At 37.9% G+C, this 18,736-nt stretch overlaps 1 protein-coding gene across 3 annotated transcripts in view; it reads right to left on the minus strand.

Annotated features, from left to right (window-relative positions):
- Positions 1-18,736, minus strand: part of Stxbp6 (syntaxin binding protein 6) — a 216,722-nt gene that overhangs the window by 111,235 nt on the left and 86,751 nt on the right. The gene's annotated exons all lie outside the window — the stretch shown is intronic.

The raw sequence follows: 18,736 nt of genomic DNA on the forward strand, positions 1-18,736 counted from the left end.
CAGGTCTGAGGTGAGGATATCAAAACTTTGAAGAAATATTTCTCTGCTTATAGCAAACTGAAAAGTCTGTGGACTGATGAATAAATAAAGTTTACTTTATTCATGTAATCGATGTAATATAATAGTATTCTTCAATTAACAAGAATGAAGTCCTGTTTAATAGCACAGCATGACCTTAAAGAGCATTATACTAAGTGAAAGAAGCCAATCAAAAGCTTTATGACTCGCAATTATATACAATGTTGAGTAGGTCAATAGGCGAATAATCTAACCAGATATAGAAAGTATATTAGCATCTGTCCAGGGCTGAGTTCTATCATCTAATAATGTGTATGCATTTTTATGTAAATGAGAGGGTGTTTAATTAAAAAGATACTGAGAAATCTGTACACGTCTGTGAACATATTAACATTGAACTATAAAATATTATGGCACAAAAAATATGTCAATATATCCATAAAAAGTGAAATAGTGGATTAGGACACATGGATGCTCCACAGTAATTATATTTAAATATAGTTTGTATTTTCATTAAATATATTAAATACAAATTTAAAGTCATTGTCAAGGGACTTTGGATTATGGTGTATTCCTTATGAACACACATGAAAACATATACAAAAGAAGCAATTATGTCTTAAACACAAATAAGAAGCTATTATAACATATCTATCAATACTAACTGCAAACATAGATGTCAAATTAGAAAACATTTGGGGGGGGGGCTAGGGTGGTAAACTTAAAATAGAAGAAAGAAAATATGCTTAATTTAACAAAACACTCTGGACCAATGGGTCAAGACTAAAGGTTTAACTATTTCATGAAAATGCTTTAGCGCTTTAGCATAGCAGATAAGATCATTCCGTATAATCCTTTGTCCTGTTATGGTGCTCCAATCATGGCTGATACTTATTCTAAAGCAGAAGTGGAAAGATCAACATCAATATTATCTTATTGCTGACTACTACTTGGCAAAGAGTGGGTCTAAAAATTATGTTTCAATTCTATATAAAATTCATTCTATATAATGGACCTGGTTTTGCTTTGTTTCCTTGTTTGTTTTTGCTGGTGCTGCTGTTGTTGTTGTTATTGCTATTGTTATTGTTCTTAGCACTTTTTCACAAGGGAACAACAAGATAATAAGTACATTTCTGACTTCAAGGTTGGTGGTAGATGCTCCTCCACTGGCAAAGCAGAGAGGTGTTATAAGTCTGAGAGTGTTATGATTAAAACACTGTAGTTTTAAAGATGCTCAAGGATGCAGTCGCACCTTGATCTGACATCCTCTTTAGGTGGTACCTAAGTTGGCATGCAGGAAGAGACATGCTTCCACTGCCTAGGCTGTCTACCTTTTACTTACGCAACTGGCTCAATGTGCAGTGCAGCCTACTAAGATATCAAAGACTTTCAGGGTAATTTTCTGCCCAGGATGCTTAAAATAATCTCATTCTCAGACCTCATTCTGGTGTGGGTAACATGATAGTAGTTAAACAACTCAAATGGAGAGAAGGAAATTTCCTTCGAAAGGGAAAATTTCTCTTGACAAAACACATTGGCAGGAATCCAGAGTATTCGTATGACATCTGTAAAGCTCTGGGTTTGATCCCCAGGATTAAAGAAGGAAAAAAATACACTAGTGGAAAGGTCAAAGGTTTTATTGGCTAAGCCTCTTTAAAGATATTTTAAATGTTTTGACAACTGATAGATATAAAAAACCAGAACTGTACATAAATAAATGTTTAAATTACCTTTATGGTTCATCAGATACTTTAGACATTTTTTTCTTGACAAAAAAAAAAAATGTGGTGGATTTATTTTTGATGCCTTTAAGTCCTTTGGTGGTTTTGTGGCTCACATTGAATTCTGTTCACTTAATATCTGGGTTTTCCAAAGAATGGATAAAGAAAATGTGGTATATTGACATAATGGAGTATTACTCAGCTGTTTAAAAATAACATAATGAACTTTGCAGGCAAATAGATGGAATTAGGAAAAAAAATCATCCTGAGTGAGGTAACCCAGACCCAGAAAGACAAACATGGTGTGTATTAACTTATAAGTGGACATTAGCCATTATATAAATGATAACCAAACTACAATCCACAGACCCAGAGAGGCTAAGGAACAAAGAGGGCTCAAGGGAGGACAACTGATCTCCCTGGGAAAGGAGAAAGAGAATAGATTTTGTTGGTGGAGAGGGAGCAGGTGGGGATGAGAAGAGGAAGGGTCAAATGGAGAAGGAGAGATGGAAAGAGAGTGCTGGGAGAGATGGCTTGAATTGGGGATACTTAAAGAGAAAGATCTAGTGCAATGGAAACACCCTTGAATCTACAAGGGTGTGATGATGTGTACATGCTTGGTCTAAGATGTGGCACAATTAGGAAGTGTGACCTTGTTGGAGTAGATGTGTCATTGCACTTGGAGGCTTTAATACCCTAGTCTTAGCTGCTTGGTATCCTGCTAGCAGCCTTCAGATGAAGATGTAGAACTCTTAGGTCCTTCTGTACCATGCCTGCCTGGATGCTGCCATGTTTGCACCTTGGTGATAATGGACTGAACCTCTGAACCTGTAAGCCATCCCCAATTAAATGTTGCCCTTATAAGAGTGGCCTTGGTCATGATGTCTGTTCACAGCAGTAAAACCCTAACTAAGACAGAGGGTGACCATTGCATAGACTCCTTGTAATGGGGGATATGGAGCCTGAACTGGCCAGCTCCTGTAACTAGGTAAGGCTTCCAGTAAAGGGATTGTGATACCAACCCAGCCACAAAATTTAACACCTACGATTAGTCTTGCCTGCAATGTGTGCAGGGATAAAGGTGGTGCAAATCTTGTGGGATTGGTCTATCAATGACTAATCCAAATTGAGACCTACCCCAGGAGAGGGAGCCCATGCTGGGTACTCTTTGGACGGCCAGGACCCAGAGTCTAAATAGCCCAGACACCTCTGCTTTGTACACTATTTTTGAGGTTTGATGAAAAGGAAATTTTTCTTAATTTGGTAAATGAATATTTGCTAAGAGAGGCAGCAATGAATGAGGACAGGCACTCATGAATCTAATCTACGTGCACAGGTGCTGTCTTCGTATGGTTTCTATGGTTTCTGTTGCTATGATAAATCACCATGACCAAAATCAACTTGGGAAGGAAAGAGTTAACTTCACTGTATAATGTACAGTCCATTATGAAAGTAGGGCAAGGCAGGAACTGAAACACAAACAATGAAGGACTACTGCTTACTGAATTGCTCCTCATAGTTTTCTCAGCCTGCTTTCTCATAGAACCCAGGACCACATGTCAGAACAAGACACTGCCCACATTGAGATGGGCCCACCTACATCAATCATTAGTTAAGAAAATGTCATATGGATTTGCCTCTAGCAATCTGATGGAGGGATATTATCACTTGACTCTTCCCTGATAATTCTAGGTTGTGTTGACTTGACAAATCCTAACCATGAAAGGTCCTTACTTAGGATAGTGACTGTAAAGTTGATTTCTCATAAAACATCAGCTGCTAATATTAAGTTTTAGCAATATGCTTGCAGAGAAGGAGTCACACAGTTGAAAGGATCTAGGTGGACAGGCTAAGAGACTGAAACTACAGAAGCTTCACTCACACTCTATCAGTGTGTGAAGAGGGAAACCTAGGGGGGACAGTGTGGCTTTTTAGAGTTTTTCATATCGAGTCATTCTGACTCTCACAGGTAAATTTTGTCTTTTCACTGTAAATGGGTAGAACATAAAACATCTAGCTGTCAAAATTTACCACAAACTAAACTTCCACCATGTCTATACTCTCCAAGACTATATGTAGCCTGCTACCTCTTTCTTTGTTTCAAAACGGATCCAGAAGCTCAGTAGTGGACTTGCTTGTGTCATCAGGAAAGCTGGATAAGAGGTGCTCAGGACATATTGGGAGAAGGTACCCCTCTAGCATGTGATGCTGCCCTCTCAAAGATGTTTCAGTGCCGACATTTGCCATGACACTAATATTCACACTCCAGTGGCTCTTCTCTGACAAGTTAAAAATATTTGCTCATGAAAACTGCCCACTGTTTGAGAGATATTACTCAATAGTTTCATCTCCATTATGCTATTTTTTTTCCTCAATGATGGTTTAAATGGTTCTTTCCCAGTTTGATGAGAGCAAAGCTCATGGCTCTTGAGTAAATGCACACTTCTGGCTGTTCTCCTTATTAAAACACACTACAGTTGACATGAATTGGAAATTTTCCATTACCCAGCAGGTTCTAGGTCCCAAGGTGGCTCACAAAGGCAAGTTTGGTTTCTGACATTGTGACCTCACTTCATCTCCAATGTCATTCCTACCTGTGTCACGCCATTTATGTACATAAACCACTGCACAGTCACTTGTCTTTCATACCAGTTGTCCTGAAGTCTCTTCCCCACAGCACAAGAAACTCCTGTTGACAAGTGGAGACTATCTTTCCTTGAAGATTGTTGTCTATATCACTTGCTTTTAGGAAATAGGAAAGTAGGTTCAGTTACTGTGTCTTACTAAATGCTATGACCACCCAACATGATGTAAACCAGAAACCATTAAGTCTGATCCAAGGAGTGCATTGTTGACAGTGTAAAAGACAGACATATCTAAGACAAGGACTCTGTATTTAATAAATGTGCTGGGGGCGCCAGGGAAACCGGATTTCAAATAGCCTCAACTTTAAAAAATATATTCTAATTCTTGGAGAAGTTCATACATGCATCTAATGTATTTTGATCATATTCACCTCCATATTTCTGTTTTTTACTCCTCCCAGATCTACCCCTACTCCCTCCCAAATGTGTTTCCTTTGCTTTTTTTTTTTTAATTACCCAGAAGCCCAATTTAGGCTGTGCACATACTTATGAGTGTGGGGCCATTTCCTGAAGTGTGGTTGACATTCCAAGGCCTACATTCATAAATAAAACTGACTTTTAGTAATTACTTCATAAGAATAATAAATAATGTTTTTAAACCTCATTTTTCTCATCTGTAAAATGGAAATTATTTCTTCTTCTAGCAGGATGGGTTAAGGATTCAAGAAAGTCTTCATGATACTTTTAATTGATGCAATGCCATACATGAGATCTCCATGGAGATAGTAATAACCACTGTTTTCCAGGGGACCAATCAAACCTTCGGGGTAGCTATCTTTAAAGTGCACAAAGGCATATCTCTTCTTGCCCTGGCCAGGCTAGCATTGCTGTGAACATAATCTCATTTCCTCTTGCTAAATCATGGCAGTTGTGCTTTGCTTATTTCAAAACTCTTCTAAGAATGTATCGCAGCAATTTTCCAATTCATATAAGCACTTGGAAACAGTGCACTTCCCAGCAGAAACTCAGATGCTGTATAAATGAATCCTTCCATTTGTTGACCTTGACATGCCCTGTATTTTATATCTGCCTGGGAAATACTCTGTGTTTATTCCTTCTTAAGCTCTGTCGCTCTATCAACAGATTAGGGGAACCTTGTAAGGTTATATACCTAAGACATTATGTAAATTATACACACACACACACATATATACATGAGACATGATGGAGAAGCATGGTTCTAGGTCATGAAAAGATTTCTGTAAAAGAATGCCTTAAACTCCAATTTCTTTGGATTCAAAGTTTTAATCTTTATTGGTATTATTCTGTTATTAAAGAAGTATTTTTGCCTTTTGCCTATATTTTACATTTTACAGCAAAACATGTCTGACCCACAAGATGAAATAAAGAAAAACAGCAAATATCCAAGTATTTACTGACAAATATAAGAAAAACCCATAGAAAGTCATTAGTGCTCTCATACTTAGAATGTGTGACCCTGTCCTCAGCAAAGCTGGCCAAACATCTGAATGAGATATTGATAATGCCCACACAAAATTACTCCAAAATGGGTAATCACAGCTATATATTCATAGATATACAACCATATTTTACAATACAAAATATTTTATGCTGATAAACTTTCTAGAGATGGCAGCATAGGAAAGATATCTTCCTACATTTTACTAAATGGCCATCATATTTTTATTTATTTTCTATTTTCATGTAACTAAGTGAATGATTTCAATATCACAGTCGGGTTCTCCAGAGTACAACTAGTAGCTGAGCCCTAGAAGAGCATCATGTACCTTCAGAAGCTGTTGGCTCTCCAAGCACATATCAAACAGCCAAATAGAAAGAATCAGATCACTCCTTCTTCCTTCTGAAATCCAAGGACACTATTCTATTTACAGTGCCGACAGTTACAAAGGCCATCCACAACAACAGTTGCCTTCCCATTCAGGGGGGTTAAGAGCTTCTTTCGCTCCACTGCTTTACCAATGCTTAGCTGCCAAGCTTCCACACCTTCTTCCAAACTAACAGAGATGTCTTCTCACTTCAACTTTCTTGATTACTGGTGAAAATGGGCCTCTGATTTGCTTATGGGTCACTGTCCTTTCCTCCTTTTTGAGTGTCCTGTTAGCAGCTTTTACCCATTTTCTGCTGCTTTGTTTCTGACGTTCTATAAAAATCCAGATATTCTGTTTCTTTGTAAGTGGCAAGTTTAAGTTTCTCCACCTGCCGTATTTCTTGTGAACAGAGGACTTTCATGTTACTCTAGTCAAATTATTAACCTTTTCCTTACATTTGTCTTTTATGCAGCTGTTTAAGAAATCTTTCTTTAACCTGACTGAAAATAAGACCAGACTCGCACATGTTTTCTGCCCTAAGCTTTGGGGCACTACATTTTTACCTTTAGATATTTAATATATAGAAGTGGCTGAATATTCCCTCCATCGCTGACCACTTGCAGTGTCACCTGGCAAGTATCATACATCCATGTGTACACACACCATCTATTTGTCCCCAAGTGTCCCTACGTGCTCCATTAGTTTGTATTTTGGGACAAATGGCGTGGAAAATCTCTTCCTATTTTAGGATAGACAGAAGTTAGACTGAATTGAAGACAGGAGAAAGCTGAGTGGTTAGCAGGCTCACGCAATACAAACTAAGTGACTCTTTTCTACTCTAGCAATGGAATCACTACTCACATAAATTTATTTAAAAAGAAAAGATCACTAAAAGTATCTAAGTACTCATCAAAACAGAATCTATTACATTTAAGGTAAGAGTAAGAGAAAAATAAACCTAAGGAGAGCAATGGTCATGACCTGTTTGTAATTCTTAAGCATGATGAGTGATGACAGCAGTGGTGGCATACATGTCTGTAAAGGCAGTGTGTAGGAGGCTGAGGCAGGAGGATCAAGAACTCAAAGGCACCCTGGGCTACACAGTAAGTTTGAGGTCAGTTGCATCTATCTCAAAGCAGAAGCAAAACAAAACTGTTCTGTGTCTCTTTGGTATTTCTACACTCTTACAAGCATCTGTGCTTAAGTCTACAAAGAATTCAATGAGACAAGTGTACGTTTATCATCTATTACAGTCTCTTCTCTGTCTACTGTTGTGCTGGCTCTAGGGGATAAGATCCAGATGATTTGCCCATAGTCTGTAGGGCTGGAGGACATACAAGTGAGGGACATACACATAAGGTCATGGCTGAATTCAAAATGAAAAAATATGACAAGTGACAGGCCAGTTTCCCTTGGGCACCTTTTCTAGGGTAGAGCAAGTCTGCGAGGGGAGTTGGGGGATGATCGTGGGAACACAATACCTGCTGAACTCTTTTGTCTTCTCTGGTTTTCTGGAGCTAAGAAATAATAACATAAGTAAGATACTACTGTTCTAGGGATAACACATTCAATTTTGTAAGCAACAAAGTCACATCTTCAAGTATTTTAATGTAGAGCTACTGAGGTGATGTAAATAAAAACAGTTCCCATAGACCCCCATATAGTTGAATGCTTAGTCACCAGGGAGTGGAACTTTTTGAGAAAATTAGAAGGATGTGGAGGTACAGCATTTTTGGAGGAAGTGTGTCAAGTGAGTCAGGCTTTGAGGTTTCAGGCCCAGTCTACTCTTTCTTTGCCTATGGTTTAAGACGTATCTCATAGCTACTCTTCCAGGGCCTGTCTACAAGCCACCATGCTGGCTGACATGATCATAATGGACTGAACCTCTGAAACTGTAAGCAAACCCCAATTAAATGCTTCCTCTTGGAAGAGATGCCCTGGTCATCATATCTCTTCACAGCAATAGAACACTGCAATCTGCAGAAGGACCAGTATGGAAACACGGAACTTCACCATATGGGTGAGTTCATGCCAGAGCCACACTAAAGGCTGAAGTCTTTGTAAGGCATTTCTATTTTCCTATTCAAAAGCAGTGGTTCAGTAGCCTAGGAAGTCCTATTGTGTACTCCAAGGAAAATCAACATGAGCAGAGCCTGGGCTCTGTTTTCAGGTTTACACAGCACACATTACCAAATGGTTCAATTCAGATTCTATATACTGTGGGCCAGAAACGTTCCTCCCATATACTAGTGAAACAGAAAGACCCTAGTTCCATGGAAAGCATAAACCATTATTTGTGTAAAACAACCAAAGTACCACTGGTCAGAAAACATACTGTGAAATCCTGCTGCAGATGGCAGTCTGGGGGTAAAGGGAAACCTGTGTCTTGTTCCTTCTAGCAAGTTACCCTTCCTGAAGAAGTTCAAGAATGGGTATACAATTTTCCCTGTCAAATGACCTTCAGCTCCATAAGTTACCAGAACTGGTTCTCATAAACCAGCAATTCAGCTGTTTAGGATTAACAACAGTACAGATATTGGATAATCAATCACTTAACTCATTGTCTTTGAAAAACCCTAAGCAAGCTCGTGTAACAGGCCTTAAAAATATTTTACAATCTGCAAATGTCCTAATGCTCCGTCCCTTCCTGACATTGAAGTGGGAGTAGGAGAGAAAAAATCAACTATAACACAACTTCTAACTTGCTTGGAGTTTATCTTTCAGCTTTAATAAAAATAGAAACATTATATGTTTCTTCTGCCAAAAGTCCCTGAAATATCTCACCAAGGAAGAAACTTGGAGAGGGGCCAGTGTTTCTGATGGCTGGAACATAAAAGCAGAGAGTAGACAGGATCATTAAAATGGAAACATAATGCAGTGTAGATGTTGACACATCTTTTTACCTGCTGACTGCCTAGTTTTACTTAACTTTTGGTGATAGAATTATATTTGTTTTTTTCTTGTAATTTTTCTTCTTTGCATGAACAAATAAGCATTTATTTGATGTACAACCAGTCTAGAAAGTTTTCTTGAAATACTATAAAAAGATGAGTTCTTTCTAAGGGGACTATATTACTAGGGTGTGTCAATGACAAGAAGTAGGGGACTGTCAGAGAAGGTATAAACACTTTGTAAAACAGTTTCTCTGGATTTCTAGAGTAAATTCAGATACCTGTATTTACCACATAGATATGACATGGAGTTAGTATTAGACACTTTGTTTTAGGGCAGGCAGTACTTTATGATAAGCATATCAAATAACATACTTTATTCCTTGCATTATGGAGAAAAGCATATAGGATGACAAGCTGAAACCTATTTGATTATTACTGTTTTGTAATAATATAATAAGAAATAATAAGAAAATATGTAACTACGGCATGAGAGAAAATTTATAATAAGTAAATATGAATTATGATTTTAAGATATTCTCAATGTAAAAGCAAACCATTCCCCAGTAGTGGCAAGAAACAGTTCTGATCATGTCCATATGCAAGTATGGACCAGTACAGCTACCAGTCTCTGTGCATGTGGGCAGGTGACTGGCCCTTTATTGGCTGGGCTGATCATCTATAAAAGAATGGTAACACTAATCATATTTGTGCATGTGTGTTTGTGTGTGTGTGTGTGTGTGTGTGCACATGCGTGAGTGCGTGTGTGTGCGCGTGTGTATGTGTGTGTGTATGAGAGAGAGAGAGAGAGAGAGAGAGAGAGAGAGAGAGAGAGAGAGAGAGTTGAGTAGAGTAGTATTATTTTCTGTACCCATTCTTCTGAGTGCTCTCAAAAAGGGCCCTATTATGACTGCCCTCTGAAAGACCCAACAAGCAGCTGAAAGAGTCAGATGCAGATACTTGCACCCAACCAATGGACAGAAGCACCTGACCCCTGTTGTTGAATTAGGGAAAGCTGAAAGAAACGGAGGAGAAGGGCGATCCTGTAGGAGGACCAGAAGTCTCAATCTGAACCCCCAAGATCTCTCAAACGCTGACCCACCAAACAGGCAGCATATACCAGCTAATATGAGGCCTCCAACACCCATACATAAGTAGAGGACTTGCAGGTCTGTGTTTATTCAGAAATGATGCACCTAACAACCCTCAAGAGACTGGAGGCTCAGGGAGTTTAGAGGTCAGGTGGGGTGGGGGTGGGGGCATCTACATGGAGATGGGGTGGGGTGGGGTGAAGGTGTGGGATGTGGAGTAGACAGAGGGTGAATGGGGGCAGGGAATGGAATATGGAGTGTAAAAAATAAATTAAAAATAAAATTAAATTAAAAATATTGAGATGTGAAGATTGCATAGTATATGTGTTTCTAGTGTTATTTTCATGTTGTATTATATACAGATGTTCTTATGTAGAAGGTATCTGGCATTCATTCTTTAAGAATGTTTATGGAACATAGCCTATTGCCATTGCTTAACTGAATACCAGAATTAGATGGGAAAGCCTTAATGTTGAAGAACTATAGGGCACAGAGAGATCAAGCTGGAGCTGAGCTGGAAGCTAGCTGTGGTGGACCTACATATTACAACACCAATCTTCCCAAAGAGCTAAGACTATTGATACTCCCACTCTCACTACCTACCCAGCATGTTGTGGCACTATGGATACTAACTGGTAGAAGGGAAGCTTCCAGCTCAGTTCTAGCAGAATTAGTCTAAGTGTATTTTATCCTGTGCAAAGGGCCTCAGATCCCAATCATAAAACTGTTGGTTTCGCCCAGCACAGTCATACCCCTATTGCAACAATAAAACCAACAGTTACATGCTTGGTACTACAAACTAGATCAAAAGTCTATAGCCAGTGAGATCATTGACACTAAATCTACTACTGATGTCTTGCTAAATGGACATATAGTCAAACTGTTTCTAAATGTCTCTGTTTATACACTTAAACTCATTCTGCTTTCAACCATGTCACAGAATCACCTTTATGCAGCATATAAAAGTTAATATAGAAACTTATGATTAGTCAAAGTGCTAAGAATAAGAATTGACTCTCAGTCTTAAGCGGGATATCTGTATCACTCCTACTAAGGATCGCAGAGCCTCACAGAAGACATGGAGTAAAGACTACATGACCTGAAGGTTGGGGAAGAATGTTTCTGGAGATGATGTGGCACCTTACAATCACTAATAAAGAGCAGCTATGGCTACCTGCACAGGACTCAGATCTTCAGCATCCCATCACAGATCACAGAGGGACTCTTGCAGCTCCGTCCTTGCCTGAGAAGCTTTGGAAAGTTGATGCGTGCTACATTTACTGGTTAGTTGCCTATGCTCCAATCAATGACAGCCTACATACCCTCATACAAACAACTCCAGTTACACTTGGGGCGGCGGGGGTCACTGAAAAATAAAAGACATGAAAATAAAAATCAGGAGGACAGAGGAGGTGAGATGGAGACAGACATCAGCAGAAGAGGGAGAGGGAATGAGAGAGAGCAAAGGGGTCAATATAATAATAATACATTCTACATATACATGAAATTGTCAAAAATAAAAAGATATGTATTTACAAAGAAGAATGCTCATTAATGCAGCGCTATTATGTTATGAGTAAATGTGGCTACTCCAAGGAATCTCTCCACTTCTACACTGGCCCTACACTCTGCCTGACCCCTGTAGGAGACCCTTTCATATCCGCAGATAACCTTAAATGTTAACTTGAGTTCTCAATGGTTGTAGTTCTCTTCTCCTTGGCTCCAGAGCTGTGTTGATGTATTTCTAAAAATACAACCAAGTGGAACTAGCAACCGTATATCTTAATTTTATCTATATTTGCCAACGGCAGAGCATATTTATGCTCCAAATCCTTTAAGAACCCTCAGAGTCACATCATCCAAATCTTGGTTTACTGAAAAAGTTTTGGTAACTGTCATATTTTGAAATAACCTATTCTCTAAAGACATCTTCGAGAAACCATTGGTTTATTTTCAGTCACTTCCAATGCTGTCCTCACTGATTTTATTTTGCTGCAATAGACTCTAGTGTCTATGGCTTTCATCCAAGAAATGGATTGCAGCAGCGTCCCTTTGGGTGAAATTAGCAGAAATGTCAACCAGATATGCTTAGAGTTTATTTTTCTTTATTGGGTCCTCTCATCCCTCAGCAAGATATGTTAACATTTAAAGTGAAGAATTTCTAAACCTTTATGTGTGCAACTTTCATTAACAAGTTTTTCCCTTCTACTTCTGTGAGACATATAATCAGCTAGGGATCAAGATCTCATTTATCTTAGTTTACCTCACAGATAGATTTTAAATTACTATTCGGTACTATTACACCTCTGCACACACAGACAACCGAGTGGAGGGAGTTGTGAAGAGAAAGCAGAGAACTGAAACAGAGAGGTGCCTTCAGATACCTTACCTGCCTGTAGAATAGTCCACCAGAAATTAGAATAATAATCTAATAAGAGATGTGTCTACCAGACTACCCTTGTCCTTTTCCTGAACCACACCTAATCTATACAAGTGCACCTCATTCAAAAGGATAAATTACAAAAAGAAGTATAGAAAATGTAGAAGAATATAGGGGAACAAAAGAATCTAGATTTCTACAGTATTATGGAAAGATCTAGGAAACAGAGAGAATGTTCCAGAAGATGGAAAAAGTGAGGCTCACCTTCCCTTACCCTTACACCTTGTCAATATTTCCTTTTGTGTTGTTGTTTTTTCTTCTCAGTTTTGTTTTTACTCTCATCACAGCCATATGCTAAGCTGTTCATTTGCAATTTTAATAGTGTCTCTAGATCATAAACACATTATTTCTGCTTCCACCAGCTTATTAGTCTATTAACAACTTCACACTGAGAAAACAAATTAGAATTGGATAACCTACCCAGTTTTTGACACCACTTTCCAGCTCTTTAGTAATCACTTCAGATCCTGACAAGCCTAAATATAGAAGCAAGGAACGCATAGCTGAAATAATTTAGCATCTTAGTGATTAAAGCAGAAGCACGCAGTCAGTTAGCTCACAGACTCCACAGCACTTGCAGCTGTCACAGCTAATCATTGTTTATTCCAATTTATTCATTCCAAAGAGATCTCAAGACAATCATGGCTTCCCAGAATTTCAATATTTCTAGCAATCTAACTCATTGGTATTAATAAGAAAAGAACTTTTAATTCTAAAACTCACTGAGGTGAAAGAAAAAATGGAAAAAAAAAACCAACTCTGAATATTAATCCAAGCCATTGTTCGGTTGGAAATTCCATTAAAACTCAACATGTGTCAGAAGAAGAAAAATGACAGTAGGTCATTCCACAAGGCAAAGACTGATGACAGACATCAGAGAGAAGCTCAATGCAACAACTGAGGGCAAAACACCTCACGACAATGCACAGCATGCCAGGAACAGCAAGATAAAAAGGCCACTCTTGAGAATTCTGCTCCTAACTATTCCCCAGTACAGGCAAGGTACCTGAATAAAACCTGCAGCTTTTTGTGAAGTGTTACTCTCTTTGGAAAGCCATGGGTCTTACAGACAAAGTTGTTCAGAAATTAAAGCATCCTCAGAAAGCTTTCAAGCTTCCATGTCTGCAGACACTTAACCCCACATGACAGACACTTCTGTTCCCTCTTTCACAGACCAAGCACAAAGGCTGCTTTGTCTCTTCAGTGGCTTCAAGGCGAGCTGCACTCCAGCAGAAGGCCAAACTTGTGAAAGTCTACAAGCATATGCTTAGGGCCATGCGTCGTTCGAACTGTTCCCCATCTTACAGAAAATAAATTTGTCTTTCACTAGAGACTGCAAAGATCCAAAGTAGTAGTTTGAAGTTCTAAAAAGGACTGTGCCTACATTGGCAGTTTCAGAAAGTTTTATTGTAGAACTTCCAAAGAAACTAACAAACATTTGTCTAAATTCCCATTTAGATTTTTTTCAGTACCAAAAAATATACAGCACAAGATGAATTTCTTCAAATTAGAAATTTACATCATCAGCAAAATTTTACAGCATTTGAAACCCTAAGTACAGACACAACGCTCTGCAGAGAATGAGCAGGTGACCTTTATTCCACCCTCGACATTGTTCTGTGAACTGGAACAATTGCTTCCCTCTAATTTCTTCTCCATTTCTCCTCTGACCGTAGGCCTTTAAAGAACTACTGCTACATAAGCCTCCAAAACATATTTCTTAAAAAAGCATTACTTATAGAGGGGTTAATGCCTCTCATAAAATCCACAGGTTGTCTGGTACTAATTCAGTCTCAAGGTATGAGATGCCTTCCTTCAAGTTGTTGGACAGGAGCAGGGCCCTCTGAGACTTCAAAATAATATAGGCTATTACTAGTAGTCTTGATTGCTCAGGAGAACCTGGTAGTAAGACCTACTATTGAACATACCATACACATTTACCAGAGGACAAGAGCAAATCAACCTGGTACTAAAATGGAATTTTCCTCCATGATGGCAAGTTTGTTCAGAGAACCAAAAGGTGCTATGGAGACTTCTATGAGAGAAAAAGCATCAATCATCTTAGTCAACTGTCAACCCTATGAATTATTCTAACTGGCCTAGAAATATATGTCCATTTGGTATAACAATGATGTGAAGGTTATGGAGGGAGCCCACAGCTTTCTAATTAGATTTAAGATATACTCCATAGGACAAAACTCATGCCTGGTCCTATAAAAACTGGACAAGAACCTGAAGGCCACGAGGGAAAAGCTATTATTATTTTGCAAATGGACATAGTATCAATAGGCATGTACACACTCACCTTTAATATATTGGTACAGCTCCCTCTCTTCTTTTTGTAATCAATAGTAGTTAATACAGAGATCTACAACTGGCCAAATAAGTGACTGGGCAGAGGTCAGGCCCAATTGGGACATCTATACCATATTCTTCCCCTCAAAGGCTTTGGGAACGTGACAAATGAGAGACAGAAATACTGTTACGAGCCAGGATGTGGGGAGGACTCCTTCTAGACACAACAATGCTGGCACCTTCTTGAACTCACAGAGGCTTTAGTTGCCCAAAAGAGCCACATGAAGTCAAGGCAGTGAGCATGTTAGCATGGGTACGGTAGGAATTCCTAAGGAGTCACTCCTAGCTGAGAAATTGTGGCAGTTGATGGCTTCTGGGGAAGGAAGAGTGAGTTTTACTTACAGATGTGGCCTCTTGTAGGCTGTACATGCTCCAGAGGATGGGTCTATACCTCTGTGCATATAATTATCCCCCCTTTGCCTCAATAGGTTATAAGAAAAAGATGAAGAAACCCTCATGTTAGTTAGGAGGGAGAGAGAGAAGGCCTGGGGTGGGTTGGGGAATTAGAAGGAATGAACATAATAAAAACTACAGTATTTGTATACAAACATACACTACTGAGCTATCTTCTAAGAGAAGGGCCAACAAAGTGGCTTAAGAGAATCAATAATAATATACCTATGACTTACAAAGTAGTATTTCATTATATGTAAGGATAAACAAGAAATGTTTCCAAGTTGCAAGGTAGAGATTTTTCTAGTCACCTTAAATAAAAAATATTCCCCAAGCCACAAGCACAGAAAAGCTAGTTTTATTAGATTCCCTCGGTACTTTCAGTGCTTCTGTTGGAGAGAAATGAGCCTACTTCTGGAAGTGAAATCCACTTGAAGCTGTGACATATCCTCTGATTGTTGATCTTACAATCTGGTAAAGCAGAATCACAAAAAAACCACATGGGGACAATATGGAGATGTCACTGTGCCAGCACTTTGATAAAAATGTATACAGTACTATAAACAATTAAATTATTCCACTGAAGTTTTAGTTTGTGAAGAGAAGTCATATTCATTAGGGAAAATAACAGACAATACCTTTTATCCAAAGTCTCCACTTTATATTTCTCTGGCTATGATATTATGCTCATTGTGACATTTTGTAGGCAAATTATTGCCTGTACATAGTATATTAAAATGAAATTAGGACTAGTACAGTGGAAAATGTTATATACTTCTTTTAAGTACACCAAATAAATCATTTCATTGTCTGGACCTTGCTTAGGGGGAATCTCATGACAAAGGACTGACAACACTAAATAAAAGGGATATTATTCTATGATACACAGTGTAGGTTAGTAAAACTGAAACAGAATCCAACAAGACCACAGGGTCAAGATGTGTGTAGGAATAGAAACTTTGTTTCATAAAAGAGCAATGGCTAAAAATTAGGACCTTCTTGTTACATATATTTTGAATCCTCCACAAGCTACTGTATAACCCTACCAAAAATGAAAGTGTTAAATGTTACTTCCGGCTTTGCTACTCATTTCTTTGAGCTTCCACAAAACTTCTTAGTAGAGTTAGGCTATCTACTTTCCTAGCCTATCTAGACTTAAGCCTGCAATTTGGTTTAGTTTTTAAATGTAAGAACACAGCTCATCTAGTTTCATTGCATTGTGTCCATTCTACAGAATACTCAATTTCGTGGCATTTTACAGAATAAATGACCTTATGAAAATTTTAAAGATAAATTTATTTAGAAAATTTCAATTGTATTTCATATTTCACCAAAATGGTTGTAATACTTAATGTAGTAATTCTAAAAAGCCAAGAATAATATAGTATTTAATGTAATAGTTATAAAAATCCAAATAAAAGATTAACCTTACTTCTACACCAAAATATATATTCATGGGTTTAAGTACATTTTCCAAGGTAACAGAGTAATTTACATTACCAAAAACTAATAGGTTCTGAACATCTGGATGATGTAGTAACAGCAAAATGACAGTGAACGTAATTGTAGAAATATCAAAGCTGAGACTGGAAAAAGACATTAATGGAATCTAAACAGGATCCCCAAAACAGCACAGAATATTAAGATATATAGTAGGAGGAATCACTAAGAAAAATGGACATAGAGACATCATAGGATAAAGATGGAGGGTAAACTGTTGAATCTACAATGCGATGAAATACTTTTCTGATATTAAAATGAGCAAAACAGGAATGACAGTGCATCTTAGCCTCTCATTGCAGTATGCAGTGTAGATGAAGGCAGTGGGGAGCCACACAGCTATGGTGGGAAGAAAGTTCGTGTATCAACAGAACAGACAGAACACAAAAGGAACACAGGACTCTAGAAGCAAGCTTAAGACTTCTTAACAAAATCACCAAAGACTCCAAGATAAGATGTGGCCTATTTAGATGGAACAAAAAGAGAAAACTCTGAAACCAAGAGGCTATGATAAAGGGATTTAGAATTGACATCAAATTCACTGATATACAGGACCTTTGGTCCTAAGGTATTGGAAACAGTTGTAAAAATAAAACATACCTACTCTAATCACTGACAAAGTTAAAATAACACTACTAATAAAGCCAGCAATAATAGGAGTGTAATACTGGCAAATATTATTGTTTATAACATTCATAACATCATTCTCCAGAATAAAACTTTTCAGACAAGGATGTCAGACTTTGTGTTGCTGTTTATAAATACCATAAGTAAACAGTTAAGAAAGGATTTACTTCAGCTTTGGTCCAAAGTTGGCTGGTTCTATATTAAGACAGAATATCATGGCAGAGAAAGCCTCCTTACCTCATGGTGAGAAAATAGGAAGAGGCAGTACCAATACATGTTCTTCAAGGGACATTCAAAGACGCCACTCTCTACAGTTCTACAACCTCTAAATAGGTTATAGCACTGATGAGATCTAAGACCTCATGATTGAACTATCTCTAGAATGGTGTGATTCATTAATCTCTCAAGCATCTGTCAATATAATCAGGTTGACAGTTATGATGAGGTAACACAATCAGGGAATGAATAGGATCACAGTACATCATCTACATATATACATATAATGATGTTGTGATGAGAGTTTATATTATTGGTATTTGCAAATTTTAACATGAAAAAAGGGTTAAACATCAGAGCAAACATGATGAATATTAAGAACAACAAGGAATTTCTTTTAGAAACCTTAGTGAATAATAAGATATCCCTCTTAAAAGAACTCAAAACATGACTTACTTTTAATATATGTAATTAGCTCATGTTCCTATAGTAGAACTGCATCTCTTGAGTAGGCTAATCTTTCCATAGCATCAATACTGCTGTTCATTCCTCCTCAGAAACCAAATATAGATCACAGAAAAAGAATATGGTAACTGTCACGTGGGCACTAAGGGAATGTGCTAGTTGCACAAAGCCAGGGTGGCATGCTTTAGGAAGAAAGTCACAGTGCCAATTCCACATTGTAGTTCATAGGAAATGAAGAAGTGGAAGATATATCCACAGGAAGAATATTGTGAAAAAATCCATTCAGTTTTCAAACGTCCTGATTTATAAACTGAATATATGTAATATGCAATATATGTAATTTTAATATATAATATGTAACATATGTAATAAGCACTGATTCTTAGATATGGTATCTGATACCACACTAAATCAGTAGACTACCAATTAGAATGCAACAAGATTCGGATTACCACTCTTTATACTTACTGAGGGCTCTTCTTGATTTAAACTTACATAATAAAACACCACTTTGTTCACATGGCATTTAATATTCCCTATGACCAATGGAATAGAATTGAAGACCCAGAAATGAACCCACACAC

This window comes from Mus caroli, chromosome 12 (genome assembly GCF_900094665.2).
Source record: "Mus caroli chromosome 12, CAROLI_EIJ_v1.1, whole genome shotgun sequence".
NCBI lineage: Eukaryota > Metazoa > Chordata > Mammalia > Rodentia > Muridae > Mus > Mus caroli.